This window comes from Grus americana, chromosome 4 (genome assembly GCF_028858705.1).
Source record: "Grus americana isolate bGruAme1 chromosome 4, bGruAme1.mat, whole genome shotgun sequence".
In the NCBI taxonomy this organism is placed as follows: Eukaryota; Metazoa; Chordata; class Aves; order Gruiformes; family Gruidae; genus Grus; species Grus americana.
In genome coordinates this window covers 39,681,939-39,708,763 of record NC_072855.1, presented here as the reverse complement: position 1 = coordinate 39,708,763, position 26,825 = coordinate 39,681,939, and the positions used below count along the sequence as shown (strand labels likewise).

The window sequence follows — 26,825 nt, the reverse complement described above, 5'->3', positions numbered from 1 at the left end:
TTCACTGCTTTCTTTGGACTGTTTTAGTTCTCTCTGAAATCAGGGGAAAAAATTTCTCAGTGTTAAGAGTTGAAGCATAACTGTACGTTGAAATTTCTGAGGTATTCGAAAAATTCTTCAGGCCCCATCTATTTTACTTCTGTTCAATGTACGATGAGCAGGAATGAATCCTTAAATGCTGTGCTGTGCCACGTGCACTGGAAAAGGCGGCCTTATTCTCCTTCAGTTCTTGTTCTCACTCTCAACTCCTGTTGCTTTCTTTTAAGATCATTAATTCTTTATAAGGATACACAAGGCATTCATATGTTACTCATGCCCTTGTTTTGGCTTGCTACTTTGAGAAATGTCTAAAAAGCTGAAAAGTTTTAAGTAATTTATTTTTTTGTATCTAAAAGAAGAGATGGTATTTATTTTATATATTATATAGAGGGCAAAGTCTTTGCTTTGCTGAAATCTACAGAGAAATTTCCACTGGAGCTAAGCTTTCCTCAGATAATCTTAATGATAATTGCTCTGAACACTTTAACAATCATTCTTTTCTATATTGGCCCACGTTTGTTTGCCAGTTAAAACATGAACAAATCAGTCATCGTTACAGGGAGATGCTTTTAATTACACCTTCAAGACTGTTTTTTGGTTTGGGTTTTTTGTTTGTTTGTTTGTTTGTTTTAAATCAAATCAGTAGTTCCAAATAAATTTTTGACAGCTGAGTTGTATTTCTGTTTCCCAATATTACACTCACAGAGCTGCAGTCAGCTTTCAACATACATAATCTACAGGTAAAAATTTTGTGATAAGGTACTTATATTGATACACTCATCTCCCTTTTAGCAAGTCAATAAAAGGGAAAATTCAGCTCAGAAAGTCCTAATGTACAGTCAAGTGTTACGGTTGGCATGAGACACATTGAAATAGTGAACTATGGATTTGTTTCTGTTGCAGGCCTCTGATATCCCATGAGTATGCTGAAAACAGGATCTGGTTTTGAACAGAGGCAGTATTTGGCTAACTGCACTGTCACCAGCCCTCATAATTTGTTTAAAGACCCTTTCACCTTGCCTGACGTCGCAATTCTTGCATCAGCCGGTGGTTACGACCCCTGGCAGGTAGGAACGCAGGGAGGCTGCTCGCGCTGCCACCGGGCTGAAGCCCTAGAGGTTTTGCTGCCAGCATCATCGCAGTGAGTAACAAACTGTCAGCTCCTAAAGTACGTAAGATTAACTAATTGTTGGAGTTTAGGGATTGTATGCTTGCTGCAAAAAAAAAAAAAAAAGAAAATCAAAGTTGGCTACTGGAGTATTGTGTCTGGCTGTTAATTAGTTATTGCCTTGGAGGCAAGCTCGTCTACTGAAATATGAGTTTGCCAGGTCTATGAAGTGTATTTTCACCAGTATGCATTATGTGATGAAATGATGCCTCAAACTGTAAAGAGTAACAGAAAAAACATTATTTTAAAAAATCTAATGTAGGCTGTGCAATGAGCAGGACTCTGAGGTGGGGAGGTTCAGTGTCTTGCAAATGAAGATTTGGCGAAGGTAAATTTTTGGGAAGCACATAAGAACTTCACTTGACAATCTTATTCCTCTGGGATGTTGTTTTTGCCAGCACTTTGGTCCTTTTAAGTGTCCTGTATTTGCTATGTTTACTGAAAGTTATCAGTGTAAAGAAAGAAAGAAAAAGATTTGCTTACTGATTCTTTTAATTAAAAATACTATAGAATATTTATGGCAATCAGTGGATGGGGAATATGTTTTAGGAGGAACAAGCTGGTAATAGCGGGGTCGTTGACTTAACTTTTCTTTCCTAGAGTTCTCTGAAATATGTTGTAAATCATATTGCAAATTTGTACACATATGTAAATAAACTGCAGCTGTAAACTCTTCAGATTTTAGTCAATCATTGATAAACTACCACCTAACAGAACTCATACTAAAGATCTAAAGATTTAAATAAGGTAGTGTCATGAATATATGCAATTAAAATCTAAGTGGTTTTATAGAAATTGAATCTAATTTTTATGCTTCCTTATACGACATTGGAGAGCTGATTAAAAAATGTAAGCATTGATTTCACACTGAAAGTTATAATAGATAATAAAGTGAGATTATGTGCAAAGATTACGTTAATTTTCAGCAGTTGCCACTTAAATTATTTTGGAAGTCAGAAATTGTTGTAAATACAGTTTTGATATCCGCAGATGGAAAAGTTGGTGTGCATTAGGAAAGGAAAACTACCCAACAATCTGGTTAACGTGGCTAGAGGACTGTGTTGTTTTCATGTGGTAATGAAAATCAGCTCTAACGCAGCCACAGAGGAGGCCATAGAAGACACGTTGTTTCCAAAACTACACGTTAACGTAGTTTAACCTTTGTGCTTCTGTAAGCTGAGCATACAAAAAGGTTTGTTTTTTCTACGTGTTTGACACTAGTTACTCAGTCCTCTGATCCTTGGAGACAAGCATGTGTATTTATTGAGGTGAAATGTAATAGTGTAAGACAAATTGTCTGTGGCAGCTAGTTTGAACTTGTTGAATGTGCTGTAAGTTTTAGGAATCGCGTAGAAAATCACTTTTGCTAATCACAGGGGGAGTTGAATCATCTGGGGAGGGGGGTGATTTGAGGATGGCAGACACTTCACGAGTCCAATACTGGCACTTCCTCTTTGTGGGGAGGGGACCAAGCTCGCTTTATGGTGAGCTGTGCGCATGTTTTCAATGCAGAGGCTTAAAGACAAAAAAAATAGGAAAGAAAGAATCAATTCCTTATGGTCCAGTCCGAGTACGTGCAACACTGTATTTTCTCTTACACCAAAAGAGGAGCTGTTCTGAGAAAATGGGGGAAGAATGCCCAATTACCCAACCCAAAAGCCTTCCTCGAGCATAGTGCAGGGTGGGTGAGGACCAAGGGCAGTCTGAGAGCAAGGACAATTTAATTGCACGTGTACAGCACTCAGCACGCGTGTTGAGGATTTTCTCAGGTAGAAAGCTGTGAAACCAGCTCTGCTCTCGCTCAGCTGAGCAGATAGGACCAGACTGTTCAGCCTACTGCAAGTGACAGCAACATTCAATGGGCTTTGTTAAACCCTTGTTACAGTTTTAAATTAATACGAACATGTACGTAAGACTATGATTAAATACAAATGTACAAGCAATAACTTGGCCAGAAAAAGGAAATAAAACAGAGGTCTGTATGACTCCATGCTTAACTCAAACCATTGAATACCATGTTCTATAAAGCAATGTTTAGTCCTCACTTATGATCAAACATAAAGTCTTGAAAACTGATAGATGGTTCTCTTACTGAAGAGTGTAACTGACACTGAAAAATTATCCCTTACCTAAATGCCTGGTATTTTTAACTTGAGTTTCAAGACAGCTTTTCATTGCTTGTGTCACAGATTACCACCAAATGTTTCAATCAGTAACCCAACTTCAAATCTGAGAATTGCACACCTAAAAGAAAAGACGGTAACTTACATTTGTTTTAAAAATGTCTTTTGGTAACTCCTGTCTATTAATTCAAAAGTACAGTATTGCCTACGGGCTTGGCTACCTGTTTAATGGTACCCAGATAAAATACTGAAGTTTGTATGCCTAGACAATTACTCCTTGTCTGAAAACACGTAACTACAGAAGGGTTAAATTATATCCTTTGCTGTAGAGCGAGGATGTAAAAATGTAACTAAAAATAAACCCGGTTTCAGCTTGTGAGGACAGGAGCAGCAGCAGAGCGGGTTAGTCAATCCAAAAATAGTCTCCTTATATCTACAAATTAACAGAAAAGGCACGCTTCCTTTTTAAGGTTTTCAAAGCAAAATGCAGACAGATTTATCCATAACAGCAGCAATTTTTCTCCAAAAGATTTGACTGTCAGAGGATTGTATGAAGAGCAGAAAGCTGCTTTTCAATATGCAGATATTTCTAAAATAGGTGCAGGAGATGTTTCCTTTTGCTAGAATTTTATTGATGGTCTGTTTTCTGATGGCATTCGTATCGCAGATAACCTCCTGCTGTGCCGGGGAAATTGCGTGTAATTTGTGTTACGTTTCAGAATTAGGAGCGTGTTTATACAAGCAGTATCTGTGGGTACAAAAATTCTTTTACAATATTTTCATCTGTAAGCTATTGCTGCTTTCAGTTGTGTAGGATGTTTCTGCTGTTACTGTGCAGTGACACATTAGGCTAGGCATGTAAAGTAATGCAATGTGACTGATACAAGCTGATGTTACACTTCACAGCACAATGCTTCATAATGTGTTATGTCAATGAGAGCATTTAAAAAAAATTTAATTCTCCAGAAAGAACTAATAAAAGAATCTAAGAATAACCTTCCCTCTCCCTTCCTCCTGTCTCCCTCAAAAAACAAAAACCACTGAGAGCAGAAAGTAATTTGTATTTGATGTACAAAAGTAACTTTCGGAGGATGCACAGCAGTAAGTCATTGTATAACATACATAGAACTGAATTAAGAAGGGGAAATAATTCTTATTTTAAGTCTCTTTTTCTCTTTACAGAGTGAAAATTATTTCACAGTTGTGATTTTTACTGGTTTTCAAAGCCATATATTTTTAGAGGAGTGAGCGTGGAGTATTTTAATATTCTTAAAGTCTATACAATTTTATAAGCATTTTCAGCTTATAAGGCAATATACTTCTTAAATTCCAAACAGAAATACTGGTTTTACTGAATTTTCTTAGGTTTCACTCCATTGTATATTCCTTTTACTTCTTTCAATTTTGAACTTTTATGTCTGTTTTTGAAGGTATATTTTTTATTTTTTTTTAAACCCATACATTTCTCAATGTTTCCCCAAATGTTACTGTAGGCTTTTTGCAATTATTTTTTTTTTTTCTGTGACCTCTCCTATAATTGGGAAATCTTTCCATCTTCTTCTAAAACTCAGTGCTAATACATCAGATCATTTAATCTGACTCCTGATATTATTGATACTAGTTGAGTGTTTGGGCACCGTTTGCTGCTGGTAATTTTCTACCCTGACGGTTGTTTGGAGTTTTGCCATCTGTGGTCAGGGAGAGAGGGAGCGTGTCCCGTACACACAGAATGGACACTCAATGGGTATTTTGGGCTTCTCTGTGCTGGTGCACCCCACGTTTTTAATGCGCATCTTTTCAGTACCTGGACTCTGCATGTGTGTTAAATTGGTGGGATGGTATCCAGGCCTGGAAATCTCTAGCTTTAACGATGTATTATAGTAAAAAGCAAGTTCTCTTTTAAAGGTACCTTTTACTGCAACATGTCCCACGATAGTCTCTTGTAGGCAGCTTGACTCCAAGAAGAAACTGAAGCCGTTCCTGTGAAGTGAGAGCCGGACCTGACTAAGGTTGGTGCTCCCTTGCATCGTGAGGAACACTGAAGTCAGAGGTGGCTCCAGCCTGCCACGCTACAGTGTGCTCAGGGAAATACACCACCGTCTTCATGAATGAAAAGCAAATGGACGTAATCGACTTCAGCCTGAAGGAGGCAGAGAGATTAAAGGGGTGGAAGGAGCCCAAGCCCTTGTTACTCCAGCCCAGCGCTCCACTCCCAGCAAACACAGAGGAACATCGGTCACCCAGGAGGAGTTTCTCATCTGGATAGGCAACTTTATGTTCTCTCAGGACAGACGCTAACTATAAGAGGCAAATGCAAGACCGTCATTGAAATTAGCAGGTAATGAGAATTGCTGTTAGATTTAGACCATTAGATGTTAGAATTAAGATCTTACTAGCAAATATGCTTCTGCAGAAAAAAAAAATATCCAACAAGGAAAGCAAATTTCTTAAACTGGTCAACCTTCTTTTGGCCTGAAGGTTAGAAAATGTTCTTGATAAATCAATGTTATACCACCTTTCACAAATGAAGCAAAAGGAAGTTCAGAAATTAGTGAAACTTTAGCATTTAGAATAATAAGATGGAGGAATTAAAAATGGGGAAGAGTTTGCCTTTATTAATCCAAGAGTGTTCTTTTGCAGATCAGTCTTTTTGATTCCAGGAGAAAATAGATTTTATTCTTCCATACTAGAACCAGATTGTTATTTTGTTAAAACCATTATTTTATTCCCCATAAAATTGCTTGTCCGTAGATCATTTCGACACTAACAAAAGGGTTTAACTGGGCTGCCTCTTTATCAGTGCATCTCAGCTATCCAAGGATTATTCGCTCAACCCAGGTCATCTTCCAGGACAAATTGCTCTTAATCTCAGCCTCCATAAAATATTTCTTATCCACTTATAGTTGCAGGTGTGACCTTCATATGAGAACTAAACAGCTGAGAATGAGGAACACCATCTCATTTTGCTGGGCATCAAGAGCTCCATCCTCATTATACTCTTATTTAAGTAAGGTAAGAGAGTAAAATAAGCTACTAATCTGTATAATTAGCAATTCTGGATAATAAGGTCTTCTACTGAATTGTCTGTACTGGCTATGTGCCTGTTTATAACAGCTTAAATTTCACAAATGATTATAAAATTGCTGAGAGAGATGTCAAAACACAGAAGGCCATCTAAAACCAAGCTGCTGCTAAGAGAGAAGCTCCTTCTGAGTTTTAGAAGTGAAGAGCATAATGCCTGCAGCAAAGCCCTCAACCTCCTTGGCCATCCCAAGGAGGAGGAAAGAGGACACCTAAAGGTACCTTTTTCCTTTGCCAAGTTAGACAGATCGTAAACCCCACCTTTGGTATTTGAGAGTCAATACACGCTGGATTACACTTTCCCATCCCGTCGGTGGGATAACCCCTCACGTTCCCCCTCAGGTCTGCAGTGTATAACTGCCTTCAGGGACAGAGGGTTCCCTTCCTGCTGGCTCCAGGAGCCGTTCCAACCCTTGATGCTGGGCAAAAGGAATGAGTAAAGGCTCTTTCATGTTTTAAAGATACGAACACTTTTAAGATACAAATGATAACGGCACAACAATTTTAAGATACGAATAAAGATATAAGCAGTTCTATAAATGAAAGGTTTTAAATACAAATAAGTGGATCATAGAGAGCTAGGTCAGTATTCTCAGAAAGGACCTGTGTCCTGTGCTGGGGAGCTGGGGCATCCAATGATCTCTTTCATGACATGACCACGCGCCATCTGAAAATCACTGAGGTTCTTTTTTCCACTGCTCACTGGGCTTTTCCAGAGTCTTGCTTCTGCTTTACATACTAAAGTTATGCATGGCAAACTTATGTATAATCACTTATTCTTGTAAACTTGTACAGATCATCTCTTCCATAGTATTAATCCCTGATTTATTTTTCAGCTTCTGTTGTTCTAGTCTGAACAAGTTCATTTTTTTCAGTCTTTTCTTGTAAAAATATGCTTGTCATTTCCCAAGTCACTCTAAATAGCATTGCCAGCACCAGTCCCAAATTTATATTCCTGCTTCTTGAATGTGATTGATTACAACTAAGGTCCAACTGAGGAACAGAAATTTAGTAAATAGCTCTGTGTTTCTACATATCAAGAGGATGTAGATAACTTGCCTAATAAATCATGGTGTTTATTTCTCAGCCACAGCTTATCGATTGTTCATAATCATTCTGTGTTTGGCTGATATAAAATGAACTTCAGTCTCCCACACTGTTTCCAACAAGGAGGGAGCTCTGAAGATAAAGCAGAAGTTTCCTATGGGAGTGATACCGCACTTTTCATGGCAGCAGTTCATACATTTCTAGAGACCCAGGTAGTAGTCATTCAGGCATCTTCTGTAGCATATTCTCATTTTTTCCAATGTGCTGATCGTACTGATCAGATGTCGTTGCTAGTATAACTTGTTATTGTGGACATGATCTACTACTGGACAGCTACTCCACGTAGTTAAGGATTAAATTATCACACTATATTAATAGTTATTTCCTGACAATCTGAAAGGAGAAACTAATAGTAAGGATAAGAAAGCTTGTCATTTATGAACTGAAAAGGTCACTCTGTTTCTTCAGAGTAGAACTGGATTTTCCTTTCCAGTACTGAATCACCCCTTTTAACTCTCGAGAAGAAAGAAGTAATAGTTTTCCTTAATGTGTAAGTTTCTTTTAGTGTGTTTATGTGTGCCTGGCTTTTTTTGGTATTGTTTTTTCCCAGAATAATGTCAGACTGTGGAGTCCCACAACATTACTTGAAACAATAAATTACAAGACAAATATCAGAGACAACAAATATGTCGTATCAAGGAAACAAAGTATGATAGATAAGCTCAGGTGTTAAAAAACATATAGACTTTATCTCCTGCTGGGAGACACTACCCAGAGATTATGCTGACTGCTCAGAAAGCATATCATGAACAAATTTCCATGCGTCTAAAATTTAGCATAAACTCTTTTCTTTAGCACCAGGTCCCCTAACCTCTGTTGCTGCTGTTGCCAGCACTCCTCAGGAAGTCCCTGTCACTTCCTTTGCAAAGAAAAGAAACTCTTTTCTGGCCCTCGCTTGCTTTACTTGGAGAGAGAGAAGAGAAGGGACCTGAGCTGCGGAGCCGCAGGTGGTGGAGTCCTGCTGTCTCCTGCAGGGCTCTGCTGCCTTCGTCCTCTGCGGCTGCTGAGATTCTCCGGTGGGAGAAAGCCCACCTCCACTTTTCTCTGCATGCTCGCTTCTGCTCTTTACTTCTAAACTTCCCCTGAAAATACCCTCTTTTTTTATTTCTGTCAAGAAAATGGAGATAGCTAACACTGGCTGGACTTGTACTTTGACACCTGGTATATTTTGCTATAGTATCAGCAATAAACAGTTCAGGTTAAGTATGGTTATGGAAAAAATAAAGGTCAGTTTTAGATTTTCTCCATGTCAATCTGGTCCTTTCCTTTTTCCTGCAGCAGTAAAAGCTGATGTAGAAATAACAATAGGGATGATTTGTTTTGTTTAGACTTACAATACCTTAGCTTGGCGCTTTTTAGAAAGAAGAGAGGATGGCAAAACTGTGTGAAAACCTCACACCTTAAATGTACTCTTATATTTGAATAATAATAGTAATAATTTACCATTATCGTACTACTGTTATGTTTAGAAGGACTGCACAGAGACTATGCTGTCAGGTTCAGCTTTTACCTTTTTTTTTTCTGGGGGGGGGGGGGGGGAGGGCCACATGGTAAATATCTATAAATGTGTTAAACAATCTTTTAAACCAGTGAAGCAAACCAGGCAGATTGAAAGCACAGTTTATTGTTTTAGGTATGGGCTTTACATTTGATGAATCACTATTTCTCTCCGGGAATAAAGGGAGTAAGAGTCTGGTAAGAGTCCCAGACACAGGTTCGACATCTAAGTCCAAGCTCAGAGAGATCCCAACCGGTGAGCGCTGTGAACACGTTGATGCAACAGATGGGTGTCAGTGCACAGACTCCATTCACTATGGAAGGGGCTTTAGCTAAGTTCCTAAATAATTGTTGCAATTAGATATCTGAATTAAAGTGGAATTAATCCAGGTCCACTGAAATAAATTCTTCAGTTCTTGATCCACAATTTCAAAAGACAAATGAGAAGAAATAAGTAAAGCGCTGTCCCTTTTCTTTTACTACATGCGCTAATGAGATTAAAATATTACCTATGCATTACCGCAATGTGTGTGCTTCAGGAAAGGCAAGAGAAAAAATTAAATATAATTTCATTTTTGGATATGGGCCATCAAACCCACTGTTGCTGTGGGCCGGCCACTATGGCGGGGTCTCGCACTCTGCCCGACCGCAGCTGGAGGGCTGCTGGGAACGGACACGCGCTCCGTTACAAGTGCCAGCTCTGATGGGTTACACGCTGTAGTACAGAATGGTTCTTCGGCAAGTGCTTTTGTACAGAATGTTTCACAGGAATTGTGGTTATTACTGGAAGGTAACATTAAAACCAACATGAGAACTGACTAAAGGTTACAGCATTTGGCGTTACACATCTTCTGCAGTTAGCATGTAGTCCTCTTGGGGTGAGGGTGATGGAGGTAGGAGCAAGTGTTGTAACATGAGATGTGACATCACCTGATTTATTCATGTGCTTGAACAGCGGGCTATGTTATCTGCTTGATTCATCATTTTTAAAGGAAATAATTATAACTGAATTTTAGCCAGAGCCATAAAAAAAGAGAGAGTCAGCTTGGAATGGATGAGAGAAACAGCTTGATAGTAGTTGAGTTCCTATCACAAAATCACTTATTTGCCTTTTTTTTTTTTTTTGCATATGGATGGACATAATAAAAGGTAGTGATGTGAAAAGAACTGAAGATCTCAATTTTCTTTTCCCTGGAAGGAGGAGAGAATGGAAGATATCTGTTGAGGAGACACAGAGTATGTAGAAAGAATTTTAAGACATCATTATAATCTTCTCACAGCTGAAAGAGGCATGCCCCACCTGGAAGCTACTTCATCATCATAGCTGATTTTTATATTAAAAAAATCAAATATTTAAGATTATTAAAACCTCCAGTGTTTTAAGATTTATTTTGGGGAGACCACAGAGAGACTGTAGAAAAGCGAGTGTACTCTGCCTTGAAAACTGAGGGTACTTTCCTGGTTTTGAGTCATTGAAGTAGAAAGTATCTATACTTCCACGCATTGAAGAATGACAGTGGGACCTAGTGCTCTTCATTTTGAGATGCTAAGGCGTTCAGCATTTAGCCCCAGTGCCAGGTAGTATTAAGTGTTCAGGTGTCATACCTAGATCTAACAGAAAGCATTAATGTACATATTAATATGTGCTTTTAATTAAAATAATTTGAATTGTTTTAAACTATTGTTCACCTAAATGAATTTCTATAGATATGTTTTCAGTAAAACAATTTATATGGTCTGTAAGATTTAATCAATCTAATCCATTATTTTCAGTCAATATTTCTCTGATAGGGAAACTGATATTTTATCATCATGCTTCTATTGGAGACCTTTGCTTTTTGAGAGTTATCTGAAAGCCAAAATAATGGCTGTTGAAGATTTTTGTTTGTTAACAGTAAAACCCCCTTTTTTTAAGGAAGGGGAGATACCTGTTATTGTGTCTTGTATTTTGGAAAATGGGACTGCATTCAGAGTTTATTCATAGTTAGTCTGTAATAAACAAATAACAACAGTTTTAATTAGAATAATATCTTTGCCAGCTAATTATTTTTTTGGTTCCTTATATTTAATTTCAAAACATTGAGTTGTTTTGCTAGACTGTTACCCTGTACTGGGAGTAGGATACACTGAAAGGAAGTGGTATTTATGCAAGATCAAGAGTCTGTGTTTCTTAGGGAAATTATTCCTACTTTAAAAAAAATAGGGCACTTTGAAAATTTTTGAAAAAAATACTTGAAAAGGGATAGAGACAGTAGAAACTGTTGGGGGAAGAGGAACAGAGGCTAGTAATATAAATTTTCTGGCACTAATGTAGCCTAGAATAATTTGCTTAAATAGGTAATCAGGTTCTGTTTTTAATGAAAAACTAATACTTAGATTTTTGCTGGGGGGCTTCAGGAAATTATTTTCTTAAGGACGTATGGATGTCAGCAATGAATTGAAAGGATAAAGGAAGAGGCTCTCTATCTAACTATGACTACGCGTGATGTGGAAAACTAAAGACTAATGCCAGCAGAGAGAGAAGTGACAACTCACCACTGCTACCATGACCCCCCCCCGGCATCTTCCCATCTCAGAGCTCATCTCTCGTCTTTGTTGAAAGCAGCAACGGGTAAGTTCAGAGAGGTGTTCTGGCTGGTGAGGCTATTGTAACACATGAAGGAAGGCTGGTGAAAGCCTAAGTTCAGTGCAACCAAGGCTCGGGAAGTTGCTTTAGGCTATGCAACAGCAGCAGCAGCAGCGGGCCAGAAAGCCTCACGTGTGTTGTTACAGGAAGGTCAAGGAGGTAGCTTGACCTTGAAAGGAAAGAGATGAAAAATATCTGTGGTGGAAGGAACAGAAAAATGTTTTCTTAGGTATTGAATGTAGAGAGCATTGCCAGTCTGGTTTCAACTTAATAATAATAATAATATGCTGAAAGAACATTGTATTTTTAATCTATATATGTTACCACTTGAATTTGTACCTATAGAACCACAATGGGGAACTGGAACTTGGTGCTTGCCAAGCCGGGAGCTTCCGCTTGAGCTTGCAACACATACAGCAAGGCTTCAGAAAGGACTCCTGTACTCAGCCAGAGCGAGGAGAGAGCTCACGACATGGGAGAAGGGAGACAGATGTCTCCTGCACTTTGCACTCTTCCCTCTTGCTTTGCCAGTTCCAGAATTAGCTCTGGCACGGACGCAAGGGCAGAGTGAAATCTGTCCTGAGCCTCTCCGTGCACTGATGCTGGGAACAGCCCTGCCCTCCTGCAGTAGCCCATAGCTACTCCAGACCTCCTGTTAGCCATTCAGCATCTTTGTACGTATTTTTGGGGAAGAAGGAAGCACAAAATTCTGCTTCCTCACCTGGCTTCTAGAATTTCTTATTTCAATTCTGAGTGTGCCATAACTGTAATGATCAAAGACTCTCATGGAAGGATTGATTATATGACTACTCTGTATTTCACCCTCTTCATCTTGACATGACTGAAATACATCTTAGTAAAAATGCTAGCTTTGATTAGACCAGATAAAGTATTGGATTGGGACATTTTGGTACAGCCACGTGTTTCTGCTCAAATGTTTTAACATATTAGCTAGCTTTCCCTTAGTTTAGTTAGTTGTTCTTAACAGACACTCATTAAGTCCTGACAATGTGAAAATCTTTCAGACTTTGAACTTAGATTGAAAGCACACTGCTACTTTCCAGTCAAAATTGCTATGAACTTGGTGGTTAACCTGTGTCACAAAAAAAAAAAAATATAGTGGACCCTCTTATGCAGTCCTATATCATCAAAGTATTTAAAATCACATAGTTCCAACAGCAAGTACAGCCTCAGAGTTTGTTTTTTATGGAGCTGCAGATTATAACTGTACAAGAAAATCAGTACAGTTCCCAGCCCCTACATCACTCACCTGAGAATGAAAAATGTCTCAGCAGGAGCTCCTAACTACATAAATGGGCGGAACAGAAGTATTTTATTCCACTCTACCCTTTTGTGGCAGAGTAGAAGGCAAGAATGAGTTGTATTGAAAACATAAAGGTAAAGGAAAAAGTATACTATACTGGTGAAATAGCATGGATAGTGCTATCAAATGTAACACAAAATAGGAGTAAAGAAGCGGATATTTTTTATGCCTGGCAAGTCTAGCATCCTGTTGCACAATAAGTGTGTTGAATTAATATCTGTGGTCTTTGCTATGGTGCTACTATGTAGAACCAACAAAAGGATATATAAAAGAACAACCTCTGAATCTCTTGGTGAAGCAGTTTAAGTACTAGAGTTGTATGTACTCAGAAGAATCCATTGTCCCAGAACTATACTGAGCCAACCCAAAGTCTCTCATGCTTTGTTTAGAAAAACAAATCAAACCCTGAATTTGTAGAGCACCTGGCAGATGAGTGTCTGATATAGTTTACAAAAATTATTTTCCCCTTATTACTCTGAGTATTCCCCTTGTTACTCTGAGAAAAACACTCTAAATTTAAAAAACCCCCTGATGCTTCAAATACCTACAACTTCTTATCAACGTGTTGTTCTACTGTCACCAGAAATAGCAATGAAGCGCTTTCCATTCTGCATCGCTAGCACACAGCACGGTTGCTGGTTAGGAAGCAAATAAAATGAACTAAAAACCCTGACATCAGTAGTCTTGTGACAAAGAAAGCATAGAAGCTGTTGGACATTCATTTTAACAGAAATTGAGAAATAAATTTGTTATTATGAAAATAATATTAATATCATGTCAATCACGTCAATTCCATAATTGAGTCTTACTTAACAGATGTTTTACTGAAATTTGCATAGTGTTGCTGAGGTTGCTTGAAGCTTTTCCTACAGCATATGTTGGTGTACGGTTTTTTAGGTCAGCGATTACCGTACACGCAGATGAATTCAGAAAAAAAAAAAAAAAAAGAATATTCTTATTTCTACTCCTTTTTACTTAATTTTGCTGATGTTAAAGGGCAAAATGAAAAAGGTGAGTTTATCTTCTAAAAATCTGTCTCACTGTTTCCATCATATTAAGTTATACATAGCTTCTAGAATCATTCAGCAGAAGACCTTTCCTTAACTAATTATTAACCAAACCCAAATTTACAAACTTCATAAGCACAGCTTGTCAGTCACAAACATGTCTGTCACAGTCTTGACAGACTTAACACCTCTACAGTTTGCAGTCTTACTTTGGTACCAAATTTTTATCTGAGAGCTTTGGATTTGTAACCTTTCATGTCTAAACTAATAAAATAGGATAAAATCAGGTCAATACTTGGATGAAGGATCTGCTATCTCACAGGCTAATCCAGGTAGCAGCAGATACACGCTTACTCCTCACTTAGGTCTGAATCATTGTCACTGCTCTGCAACCAGATTTACTGTCTTTTGCTAAGGCATCCAACATAAAGATCCAGCCTATTTACTGCTAGAAAAAAGAATTTAGACATAGACATATCAGTCTCAGTCCTGACAAAATTCTAGCCTGGGTATTAAATTCTTCTTGCCTAATTCTTTCCTTGTTTATTTGTTGTTAACTGAGTGGAGAATTTTTTTTATTCTGAGAGAAGCAAACTCGTTTCACTGCCATTGACCTCTGAATCCTAAAAGAGCAAAGATATTTATTTTGAACATGAGAATTATCTCAAAGTGAGATAACTCTCTTTACATGTATCATTCATATGCAGATCTCAAAGTACTTCACACGGTAGGAAAGACTGATTATCCACACTTTACAAGTGGGAACAAGGCATTTGCAAGCATCAGATCATCACCCTAGGAGAAATGCCAGAAGAGAAGATATGCCATCAAAGTCTGTCTGATCACTATCCATAAAGGCAAACTCTTTCACTGAAGTAAGAGATTCAGCATACTGATCAATCAGTGAGATGTTCAGCCCCTAAAACAATATTTGGAGGAAGATGTGGAGCAAAGCCGTGAGTGAGTGAAACAAAAATGCAGGGCTGGCAAAATTCAGCAAACAAAAGTTAGAATATGGCAAGGACGCTAGAGTTTAAAATATGGTTACAGAGATGTAAAATGCAGGCAAATTATAATCATCCAATGAGTAATACCAATTGCTTTTTTTGAGCTGATGAAATGACTAGCATCTTCAGACTAGCCTTAGTCAGTATCTGGTGCTCATAATCACAGAGATAAGTCAGTAGAGTTATAGCTACCATAATTATTTTAAGTACTCTTTTAGAGAAAATATGTATTTATACTGAAGACTTATTAGGATAATCAGGTTATGAAAGACGTGCTACATGATTTTCATCACCTTTTGCAAACTGGAATCTCTAAAATCCTACAAGAGCGTATTATATGTCAAGGATCTAGTCCGATCGGTTTTGTCGGAAATGTGTTGTCACAGTAGAAAAGCATGGGTCTAGTTCATATAGTAGCCATCTAATAAAACCAAACCAACCAAAAACCTCTCACCTTTTGTAGGAAATGATTTTCATAAGCAGGAAATATTCTCCCGTAAGCAATACCCATATTAAAATATTTAATTACCTAGATGCAACACTATATCCACAAATCTTCGTTTGAATGTTTTAACCTTGCAACATGCTATGATTTACTCCCTGGTGCACTGGTAAGCAAGAAATATCAAATCACAAAAATTTTACAGTATTTGAATGAATTCCTACTGTACACACTATTTTATTTCTGTGTCGATCAGAGTTTGTTGGACTCATATGACTGTTTGTTTTTGTGTTGTTTTGTAAATCCAAAGAATTTTATGAAATATTTCAACACATCATACACATCGTAATGTATTGAGTCCATATAACAGTGAATCAAACAAGTTGTTTTGCAATTCAGTTTACAATGATTCTGGTTTTGTAGTCACATTATTCAACATGGGACAGTGTCAGTTGTGTTTTAAAAGTGGGTTCATGATTTTTAACTGTAAACTTTAAAAAGTTGGAAAATAACTGAAATTATCCGAGGAAAAGAAAAGTTGTTTTTAATTGCCAATTTATGCTTCTTATGTTAAGATACGTTCTGAAAAATGTGGTTTAAAACTAGCTTTAAATATATTGCTATTAAGCACAAAGGAAAACATAGTGTATTCTAAGTGAAGTCAAAGAGAGTGGTGACATTTAATGATGGGCTTTAAAGGAGGGTAGACAAGGTTTCAGCCAGTGTTTCCAAATACATAAGCAGTTCTAGCAGTTGAAAGCAGAGCATTTAAATCCTTTTGACATTCTTAATTGGATGTTCCCTCGCTCTCTTGCCCATCTTGCTATTTGCCTTTATTTCTCTCAGTTTTTCAGAATATTAAAAATGTTCATAACCTTACAAAAATAATGCACTTAAATATTTGTAGCACATATGAGGTCAAATTGTGTGCACAGCACAGAACCATTAGAGTCAGTGGAATTATACCTGGTGATATTTTGCCCCCTGCATTTATCAGACAAGGCAGATAAACAGATGCGTACACTTCTTTAAAATCTTATTTTTGCCAGAGGTTAGATATGTGAAGAATCAAACTGACAGTCATGGAGGTTTTGGTGCAGAATGGGAGTAGCATGAGCTCTGCAACCGTGTCTATGTGTGTTTATATGTGCGTGCGTGTGTATGTATATGCATGCCAGTATATATCAAAAATATTTTAGGCCAATTTTTTTATCCTAGAATCTAGATTCTAGAAAAGCTATTTCACGTTATATGAATCTTCTGTATTTTTTGGCTGATGTTTTTATATCACATTTGTTGGGATGTGATGCGGGATGTGCTCAGGGTACAATAGTGTAAGACCACCAAGCACCTATCACAGAGCTTTCAATCACCAAAAAATCTGCATGTGAGGGTGGAAGGGAATTACGGTCTTTACTGTGTTGAAAAAAAATATTTTTAAAAAAGATTAATTATAAGAGGAAGAGAAACCAAAAATGCCCACATGACTATGCTAGTGTGTATTTGTACATTTTCACTGTGTATCATGCAGCCCTATGCTTTGGTTTCCAAGGAAGCAAACCATTAATTTAAGCACAACACTGTGGGAGCATTCTTAAGCCCTGAAGCTGAGAGGTATGCAATGCAATGTGACTGTTTGAGTACAAAGTTTAATCTACCACAATTGTAGGTATTGCAGGCTTAAAGAAAAAGACAAACAGGTGGGGTTTCTGAAATTTTTATCTTTTGTAATCATCTCTACTTTTCATATTCTTCTGAAAAATTGTTAGTAAGTGGATCTTTTTTCACCTTGTCTTGGGCTCGTACTTCTGAAGCCAATATCACTCTACATTTTCATGATTTTATTTTATATTTTAGTTTATATTTTATTTTATTTTTCCCCACCCCCTCAGTTATATAACTGCGTTGTGGGTTGTGGGGTTTTGTTTTTTTCCCAAACCACTCGCTTCAAAACATTTTATCTGTTTAGCACAGTACATCCCAAGCTATTGAACAGATCAGCAAAGACAAAATGTGGCAGCCATAGCCTCAGGTAACTCACAAATGGGCTGCGTTTTCACAACTGAGAGACTGAAGGAGAAAGCACGACTTGCTCTGCTTAGCAGTAACTGAGTTAATTATTTGCTGACAATGATATGCCATGATAATTGCCACATTTCACAGGATTCCACAGAGATTCATAGGTTACCAGGTTTCAAATGTGATTAACCAAGCTAAAAGAAATAAAATCAGGATGTTCATGAACAGCAGGTTGCTGGAAACAGTATGGCAGGAGCCGTACCACTACAAGCTTGTCCTCTTCTTACACCTCCTGCAGGCACCTGCTCCTGACCTGGGCCAGAGCTGCGCATTGGCCGCGGTGTGATTTTGTGGCTGTCCACGGGGAGTCCCAGACATAGCTGTGGCACTTTTACAATGTGCTGTGAAAGCGATGCACGGCTGGCAGTCGAGGCCCCATGCGTGTATAACGCGGCTGACTCACCGAGTGGGACTTCTTTATGGCTGTTGCTCTGGCTGACGTGCTGACCACCTGCAAATCCTGGACCAATCAATGGCAAAAGTCCCTTTTTATTCCCCTCAAAGGAGAAGAGATGCTGAAAGGAAGAGAAGCACAGCCATCAAAGATAGGATATGTTAGGAACCAAGAATCAGCCATAGGCAGAGGACAACAGCTACCAAGAGCTGTGAGAAGCAAGGTTTTCGGGGTAAAATGAGCAGGCGGCGTACGTAAGTAGGGCAGCTTCGGGACAGCAGGCGATGTAGCAAGTTATTGATCCTATGGAGAGTGAGGCAGCTACAGCTGTGATGCACAAAGTGAGCTGCCTTTGGCAGGCACAGAATAGAAACTAAACTACTTAGGAGAGCACTAGAATAGGTCTGAGGGGCAAGCAGGGACACCACTAGTGAAAGGGGAAGGAAAGATGGTGAACTGCTACCTAGAATGGTGCACGGTCTGATCCAAAATCCGACTGAGGAGAGAGTAAGGATATTACTGCAGAGACAGAAACCAAACCAGGTGAAAAGATAAGCCACCGTTAAAAAAAAAAAAAAAAAAACAACCAAAAACAAACAACCCCAAACCTTACATTTCTATTAACATACATTTCTCATGAGTCTTGGGCCCTCAGGTAAAAAGTTCTTGTTTAGAAATAGAAATTTTTCATGTTTACTATCCACAGTTAAGTATTTCAAAACTTCCATGAGGGGGTTATGTTACACCCATAGCGCTGCAGACCATTTACCCCACTGACCATTTTGTCTCACTTTCTCTTTGGTAGTAGATTAGAAAGGAAATAGGCATCCACTGCTTTGCCACATTGTGGGATACTAGAGCAGGATCTTGGAGTTGCTTCTTTTGATACAATAAATATACCCTTCTCTGTTTCTTTCTACATCAGAGCTGTGAAAAAAAGAAGTGTTACAATTATGCACATAAATGCTTCTTAGATGTGAAACTTTTGTGACAGTGTTTTTAGCCCCAAGAAAGTCATGGTTATTTTGGGGATTCTTGCAATTTCTGTAGTGTAGATGCAGGAGGAGAAATGGATGAGCTAGTGGCTGTTAAAGACCTTTACCCGTGCCACAGCAGTCTGATGTTCTCGGGCAATTATTGGAAATAAGGAAAATAGAATTTTCTAAGGAACTGCTGATTATGAGTGAAACAGGTTAAAAAAAAGTTACGTGCAAAGTATGTTTTGTGTCTTGGGTATAAATACCTTTGTGTAAAAATACCTTTTTGGTATTTTTGTTTGGTTCTTTTTTTTAGAACACAAGCAAATTGGAGGAAGTTAGTTAAATATGATCTCAGTTCCTAACTAAGCTAAAAAAATCTTCACAATCCCCCATCACTCCGCAGTGACTTAGAAAAGGGTCCTGCATAATGACCTTTGCTTCAAAGAGTCTATTCAGGACAAAAGTGATTTGTTCTCCAGAGCTCCTGAATGCTGATAATGACCAGATTAATAAGAATAAGATAATTATTCAGATTGTAGGATTTTGGGAGATATGATAGGCAAGGAGATGAGGGCAGATAGGGACAAGACTTATACACTCTTAGTCACAATCTTTGTTGTTAGTGGATCAAGGTTTTAAGCTAGGAAGGGGCGGGCATAGCATGATTTATAGCCCTTAAGGTTAAAGTTGCTTTCGGAATTTGAGTGTACAGATGTTCACTCTTCATTCATGCCCATAGCAGAAAAGAAACAGGTTTTTAATTTTGACTGTGCTGTTGCAAGAACACTTGACAGCCCTCTCCTTATAAGCGTTTGTGAGTAATTTAATTATTACTTCTTGCTGTGCAATACCTCAGAGCCTAGGGGGATGAAGGGGCTCAGCAACTTGTTCAGCTTCTCACAGCTTTCTCTAAGGTTTGCATCCTCTGCCCTTTGGTTATCTCTCATTATTGGCACACTCAAATTACTTTTTTAAACTGATTTGTTAAAGATAAGGTTAGCAGTCTTGTTTGGGTTTTTTTCCCCAACAGTGTTTCTGTGCTTTTCTGGACCATTTCAGGAGGCAAACAGTTATGATGATCATAACTGCAACCACGCTATGATCTGCATATTTTTAATGGTGCGCTCAGGTAATTTCTACTGGTTTATTACTTTTGTTATTTCATTTACTATTAGTGCTGTTTCTTGCTACAGCTTACAATGTTTTCATTAGAATGAAAATGTTCATCCATAATTTAGTACTGTTTTTTTTAGCATAAGACATGCTGTGTTAGCTCAGATGTTAAACACAGCCCTTACAGTAGGCAACCAGTAAATCTCCCAAATGTACTAACTATGTGCTAACCCATCTAGTGTAGAAAGGTATTTGGAATCGGACACCTTTTCCCAAGAAAATTCCTCCTTTAACTAAAGGAAGATGTTGCCATTTTTGCCTGTGATCAGCTATTTTGGGCTTATCCAGAAACAAATAAATTTAGCAGGCTAGAGGGGAAACAGAAGTTGAAATAATCCATCAGCCTCCCTAGGCTCACTCTGGATATTGTGTCATAGGTAATCCCTTTCTTTGTACGCTTCCCTTTTGTTAACTCCTCAGCAGATCTTTGGTGATATTAAGAGTGATATTAGCTAATAGAAACACAGTCACATAACCAGGCATGAGGATAAACACGTATCTGTAAAGTTAGATTTGTGTTGACTTGTTCCCATACAGTCTGTATGGACACTGAATGCACCGTCATGCTGGACTGACGGTGCTGCGCTCCCAGCGATTTCCTCACTGCTCACTCTTCTGGAGTATCTGAAGGATGGTGGGGATTGCACTTGGTTTGGCAAAGAGGAATCTGCCAAACTGAGCTTCCACACTTGGACAGGTACATGTTCTAGGATCAAGGATCTGTTCAACCCTTTTAGAATTCAAAACATTTCAGGAATAACTTGATGTCAAGAACTGCCATATTCAGTGCTCTTGTTTAACTAGTATAGGCTTTGGAGCCACTTTTTTGGTCTTGGTTTGGGTCATATTGCTTGGTCTCAATTTGTGTTTTAAGCAAAAAGTCAATATTCAAATACTCATTTTGGAGGATGCTGGAAGATTCTTTGCATACTTGCAGACACCTCAAACACACTCCCAATTGCTCCCCAATCAGCAGTTGTACATTAATTTCTGGTAGCATTCGTAAGCCTTACAGAACTTGAAGCTTTGTAAACCTCAACCTTTTTTTTTTTTTTTTTAAATTATTTCTATATAGGAGGTAATGGGATCATCTGACTCGCACATGCCATACATCCTTGCAAAGAGCACATACTAACTGCAGGTTCTCTCTGTGCACAGCTGTTCAATATCTCAGTTTCCTACAACACATTCAAATTTGATGGTTAACCAGTATCCAAATTCTCAGGTGCTCGACTGTTGCAGGCTGTAGTAAGACATCTGTAGCCATCTGTACGAGGTGTGGAACCACTTCCAAAAATTTATCAAGTGAAAGAGACTGAACATGCTGCTGGAGCAAGCCCAAAGCTATTACAGAAGGGTTCTTGCTGTGGGGGCTCCTCTGTAAATGCAGGCACCATTTTGTTCACTTTTCTCCCATTATCATGTGAATATCATGTGAGGAATTTTGGTGCCACATTTTAATCCCCTTTTTTTCTGAGTGTTTTTGTGCCAATATTCTTTGGTACTGTATTTGAAACCTTTTCTTGCAAAAAACTCCAAAACCAGACAAAACCCAACCAAACAACACCCCCCCATCTGGTGCTTAAGTTGTGACATCCTTCTGGAAATCATAGAATCAAGGAATGGTTTGGGTTGGAAGGGAACTTAAAGATCATCTAGTTCCAACCCCCCTGCTGCAGGCAGGGACACCCTCCACTAGACCAGGTTGCCCAAAGCCCCATCCAGCCTGGCCTTGAACACTTCCAGGGACGGGGCATCCACAACTTCTCTGGGCAACCTGTCCCAGTGCCTCACCACTCTCATAGTGAAGAATTTCTTTCTAACATCTGATCTAAATCGACCCTCCTTCAGCTTAAACCCATTACCCCTTGTCCTGTCACTACACTCCCCGATAAACAGTCCCTCACCATCTTTCCTGTAGGTCCCAAACAACTATCATGTTGCAGCTTTACCTTTCATTAGGCATTAAATTTTAAATAGTCTTATAAAAAAAATTTATACAATTTATATACAAGATTGCAGAAAGGCTAAAGGCTATATGCTTCCCTTAGGGTGCATAATCAAGTCTTTTTCTATATAGTTGAGAGTGGTTAAACAGCTGAGAGTCATAAAAGAACAGGAAGAATATTAAGAATTGGAGAAATTTATTTTGCACCAGTTTTTAAGAATAAGTCCATATAATTTTCTTAAAATTTATTGCTGAGTCCAAGAATGGAGAAAGGCAACCATATAGGGGCAGGGAAATTAATAGTTAAATGTGATTCTGGATGTGGGAAAATTCAGAAGCTGTGTGTGTTATGTGTGAGGGGGTTAATTTGTGTTACATGCTTTTCAACTGTGAACACATAACCTTAAATCCCAAAAGATAATGATGTTGTTCTTTTGTGTTAATCACAGTCAGAGCGAAGCTTGCCCACCAATGCTGAGAGGATTTCACTGTCTGAAGAAATTACCTCATGAAGGAGGCTGGCTTGGAGATGAATGCAGACTGTGACAGGAGCTGCATTATCTTCAGTATCTGTCACGCCAATGGGCAAATAAACAGAAGCCAACACTATTTCTTTAATATTTCACAAATTTTTAAATTTGTGGTTTTCTTTATTTTGGAGGCAAATTGAATGGTACATCACGTATCTTTGAAAATAGGGGCAAGTTGCACATAATGAACATTTTTCTTCACTAGTGTTTCTCTTATTTGCTGTTTCTTCCTGGAATATTATTTACAGATAGTTTTTATCCTCTCCAGAATTGTGATTTTGAAAATTCTGCAATTCAAGACACACCTGTTTCCTAAAATGCAATCTGTGAGTGGGTGTCACAATACTTCAGTTCTGCTTACCACCAGGATATCTCCAGTGTTTTAAACACCACTGTGTATCACTTTTATGCCAAGCAGTTATCAAGAAGAAATGAAATTGGGAGAACTATCATGTGATAGATAAGCTTTGTTTCTTAGAAACAGCCTGGTCATTCAAGAGTTAGTCTACAGTGTGATTCCTATCTTGTGTAATGCTGCAGCACGCTATTAAAAACAGCAGATGTTCACTCTAGGGATGGTTGCACTTCATTTGTGAACAAAGTGATTCCCATGTGTATCATAACAAGGTATATTCTCTGTCATACCTTGAAACTCAAACAAATCCAACCAATGTAAAATTGACTTGAATAATTGAAACAGAATTTGACCTACGTGTTCTCATTGTTAAGCTTTATAAAGCATTTATGATCCATGCAAATGAAGACAGCTCATGTATACTAATGCAATGCTATTATTCTAATTATCTTTGCATATGGCATAGTAAATATTGATACTATTAATAAAGTTAAAGCAAGATGGAATTGCATATTCATAATTTAGTTCACAGTACATTACAGATGTTTTATGCTGAGAATTAATGCTGTGTGAAGTTATACATAACTTTGATAGGCTTTAATTTGACTGCTTATGTTATCTACCATATGTCTATTCTGTCCTTGATTATAACCTTCTGGCAAAGAAAAATTGTCATCTATGAGGTTTTCAATACGAAAAAAAATCAAGAACTATAAATGAAAAGTCCGATTTTGAAGAGCTACCACATTAATCTCAAAGGCGTTCTGCTTGTTTCATCACTAGAATAAGAAATGCCATTTGTGTGATTCCCCCTACCCGCCCCCTCACTATAGTTGATTGGTTTAGTATGGTTTCAGCACTGCTTTTGATTCTTCATATCCTCCTCCTCCTCTGTATTTTGGATGTTCTGGATTTCTAGAATTTCAACTGAAAAATCTTGTGTAGACTCCCAAACCTTTGCCTGAACTCCAGTCCTTGTGAATCTGGGGTATTGTCTCTTGAATCCTGCTAGCATCTGAGATTTATTTTTTTCTAAATCTGAATATAGAACTGCCTTCTTTCGAATTTCTCTTTACTGCCTCATTTCTCTTGAATTATTGTCATTCCCAGGCTTGCATTTAGACTTTTGGTCTATTTGTCTTTCGTCCTCACTCTGACAATTAGCTTTCTCTTGTCTTCTGCAGTTCAACTTCAGCAATTTGTCATTCCTTTCTCCAGTGCTTCTCTTTTTCTGAGCTAGTGAAAAAAAAAAAAATCTAAAGTTTAAAAATACTTTGAGAAAGAGGATTCACTTATCTTAAAGCTAAGTAATTCCACTCCCTTTTCTCCACTGTTAATTTTCCTTGGAACACAAGCAGGAAAGTCCAAGAATGCTCCATGGGGCCCATTTCTTTTGTTTCTGTGTGTGGCCCCATGCAGTTTTTGCAGGGCTAGCATTTTTTTTTTTCTTTTCCCCTTGAAGAAGCAGTTTTATATAGAAAAACAGTGTCTTAGCACAATCTGTTCTCTAGAGATAAGTGGCCTGAGTTTTTTTCTTTTTGGTGTTTGTTTTCTTCCTGCACTAGACATGCTTGGAAACTTGTATATTAATACAACTGCAATGGACTTTCAGGTCTTTTAAGCTCCTGTATAATTCATTATGCTTTCAAGAGCAACTACTAGCTGGTTCATGTATTGTAAATAAGTAAATTTCATTATAGGCACTTAAAATTCTCTCTATATATGAATATAAACTAAGCCAATGAAGGAACTGCTATTTGATTGCTAGCCCTTTTTATTCTTCAGGCAGAGGTGCTCTGCCACCAAATGATAAATGGAAAGGGATTAAATAGAAATCAAGAATTTAAAATAATCTTCAGGGAAGCCCTCAAGTACACTGTAAATGACATTGATTAAGGCATATTTCAGCAGATACTTAGCTTGAGATAAATTAAGAATAAGTCTAACTCAGCATGGTATAAAGTTCACAGATATATGCTCAGAGTACAAGTAACTAAAGTTTATCTCTAAGCGTTCTTCAGTTTTGCACATCGGGCCCCCAGGATCATATTTTCTGGATGCCTGGTTGCATTATCTGTGCCTGGCGCAAAAGTACTGACCTGAAAGTCTTGCTTAAGTGACCATCTAAGAATCCTTTTTTAAAATCAGTCACAAGCATGGACAGGATTCTTTTCTCCAGAGCAACATAAATTATTCTGCCTTATTTACAAAATCTTAATTTTTAAACAGTTTTCTGCATAATTTAGAAATAATGCACAAATCTTAATTCACAGACAACCTTTAATCATCAGGCACAAAGGTATTTTGAATGGAATGAGGTAATAGTGAGGAGGAAGAGAGTAATCATTTTCTTAAAGACAATAATTTTAAAAGCCTATCTTTCTGATTCATCCAGTAGAACCATCAATCCTTTTATTTAATGAATTAAGGCCTACCATTTGCTTAAGAAAAAAATTCACTAGTATTCTCCCACTCCACCTAGCACTAGCTAGAACTTTAAAAAACCCCACATCAAACCCCAAAACCCGACAACCAACTTTCAAAATTAACGTTAACATCAGAGCAGCACTCAGTTTAGAAAAATCTATAATTAAATTATCAAGCACATAATATAGACATTAAAATAACATTGATATCCTAGCATTCTCAGAAATGTTCCTTGAATTATCAGGAGTGATGGTGTTATGAGACAGTAAATCCATTTTTCTGGTAAGCATTTACTCTTGGCCTCCTCGGTGCTGCAGCTGAGCTAATAGAACACGCACATTCATGAGGCAGCTCCAGTGCCCAGGATGCTGATTATAGGTAATCCATGTATAAAGGACAGCATCTCTAAACATCTTCAGATCACTAGTTGCTCTGCTACAGCTCTACTCAAGTTTCTTGAAAGCAAAACGTTTGCAGATCTCATGCTTCATTTGAATTGTTGTAGTTAATCGTTTGTCTCTAATTAGAATCTGATTTTCTTGTTCCAGTCACAGTCTCATCTGTTTAGGGACTGTGGTAGTCCACTGAATTTGTAATGGACTTTGATTTCAAATAAAACTTTTGGGATAATTTTTCATTTTGTATTCTGAGATGAATCCATGTTTCCTATGTTTTTTTGGTTCTAAGGAAAAAGATTCTCCTCCAGCTAAATTCACTTGCCATAAACCAAATCAACTATAAAGATCATTTGATATGAAGTCCTTCAAAACAAACAATTTTTCAGTAAAAAAGATGATTTCTTTTGCAATAAAGACGTTTATGACAGGGTTCTAGGTTGTGAATCCCCAGTGGAGAAATAAAACACTTTTTCTCTGTTTTTCCTTTGGCTAGATGAACCAGGCCTTGATCTCTCCTCTGACAGCTGCTGGCTACAGCCAAATATTGTAGTCTGCTTTCTTTTCCTTTCCAACATATGGGGGGGGGCTGTGTGCACGTTACTGACGCTACTCACACTACCTCACTGCCTGCCAGCTGCTAATATAAAATGGTACTGCTCTCTAGGGACACTTGTTTTACATGTGTTTTTCCAAAGATCGGTATAAATTCTTCCCCTGTCGAGTCTAACAGTTGTTCTGTGCAGCCCTGGTTTAGCTTTACCTCTGTGATTCTGCCCTTCACGCATACGCATCTTTCAAAGTGGGCACCACAAAAACCTATGAGCACCAACTCTCATTCGCTGGAGTTCATTCACCGCTGTTTCTCATAAGATTGCAGACCAGTTCTCCCTCCGTACCCTTAATTTACATATAAAAGCTGATCAGCCCTGCTGCAGAATACACAAACGGCAGGAGCAGCCCTTCTGCTGTTCAGCCACGGTTCCCCTGTAAAGCCCCATTTACAGCGCAATTATTCTCCTTCCCCCTGTGGAAACACGACATGCACTTGTGAGATTACAATAATGCAACACTAAATTAGATTCAACAATGAAAACATCTGGAACATTCTTTCCATTATAGT

At 38.1% G+C, this 26,825-nt stretch overlaps 1 long non-coding RNA gene across 2 annotated transcripts; it reads left to right on the top strand.

Moving 5' to 3' along the window:
• The first annotated feature begins 1,093 nt into the window (after nucleotides 1–1,093).
• On the top strand, nucleotides 1,094–25,886 carry LOC129205772 (uncharacterized). 2 transcript variants are annotated; one of them, XR_008576851.1, is made up of 7 exons: nucleotides 1,094–1,180; nucleotides 5,267–5,668; nucleotides 6,234–6,342; nucleotides 10,165–10,251; nucleotides 11,413–11,626; nucleotides 19,905–20,003; nucleotides 22,445–25,886. It is a non-coding gene; the product is annotated as an uncharacterized LOC129205772 (long non-coding RNA). The 2 variants fall into 2 exon arrangements; XR_008576850.1 differs by having other exon boundaries at nucleotides 1,114–1,207.
• The last annotated feature ends 939 nt before the right edge of the window (nucleotides 25,887–26,825 follow it).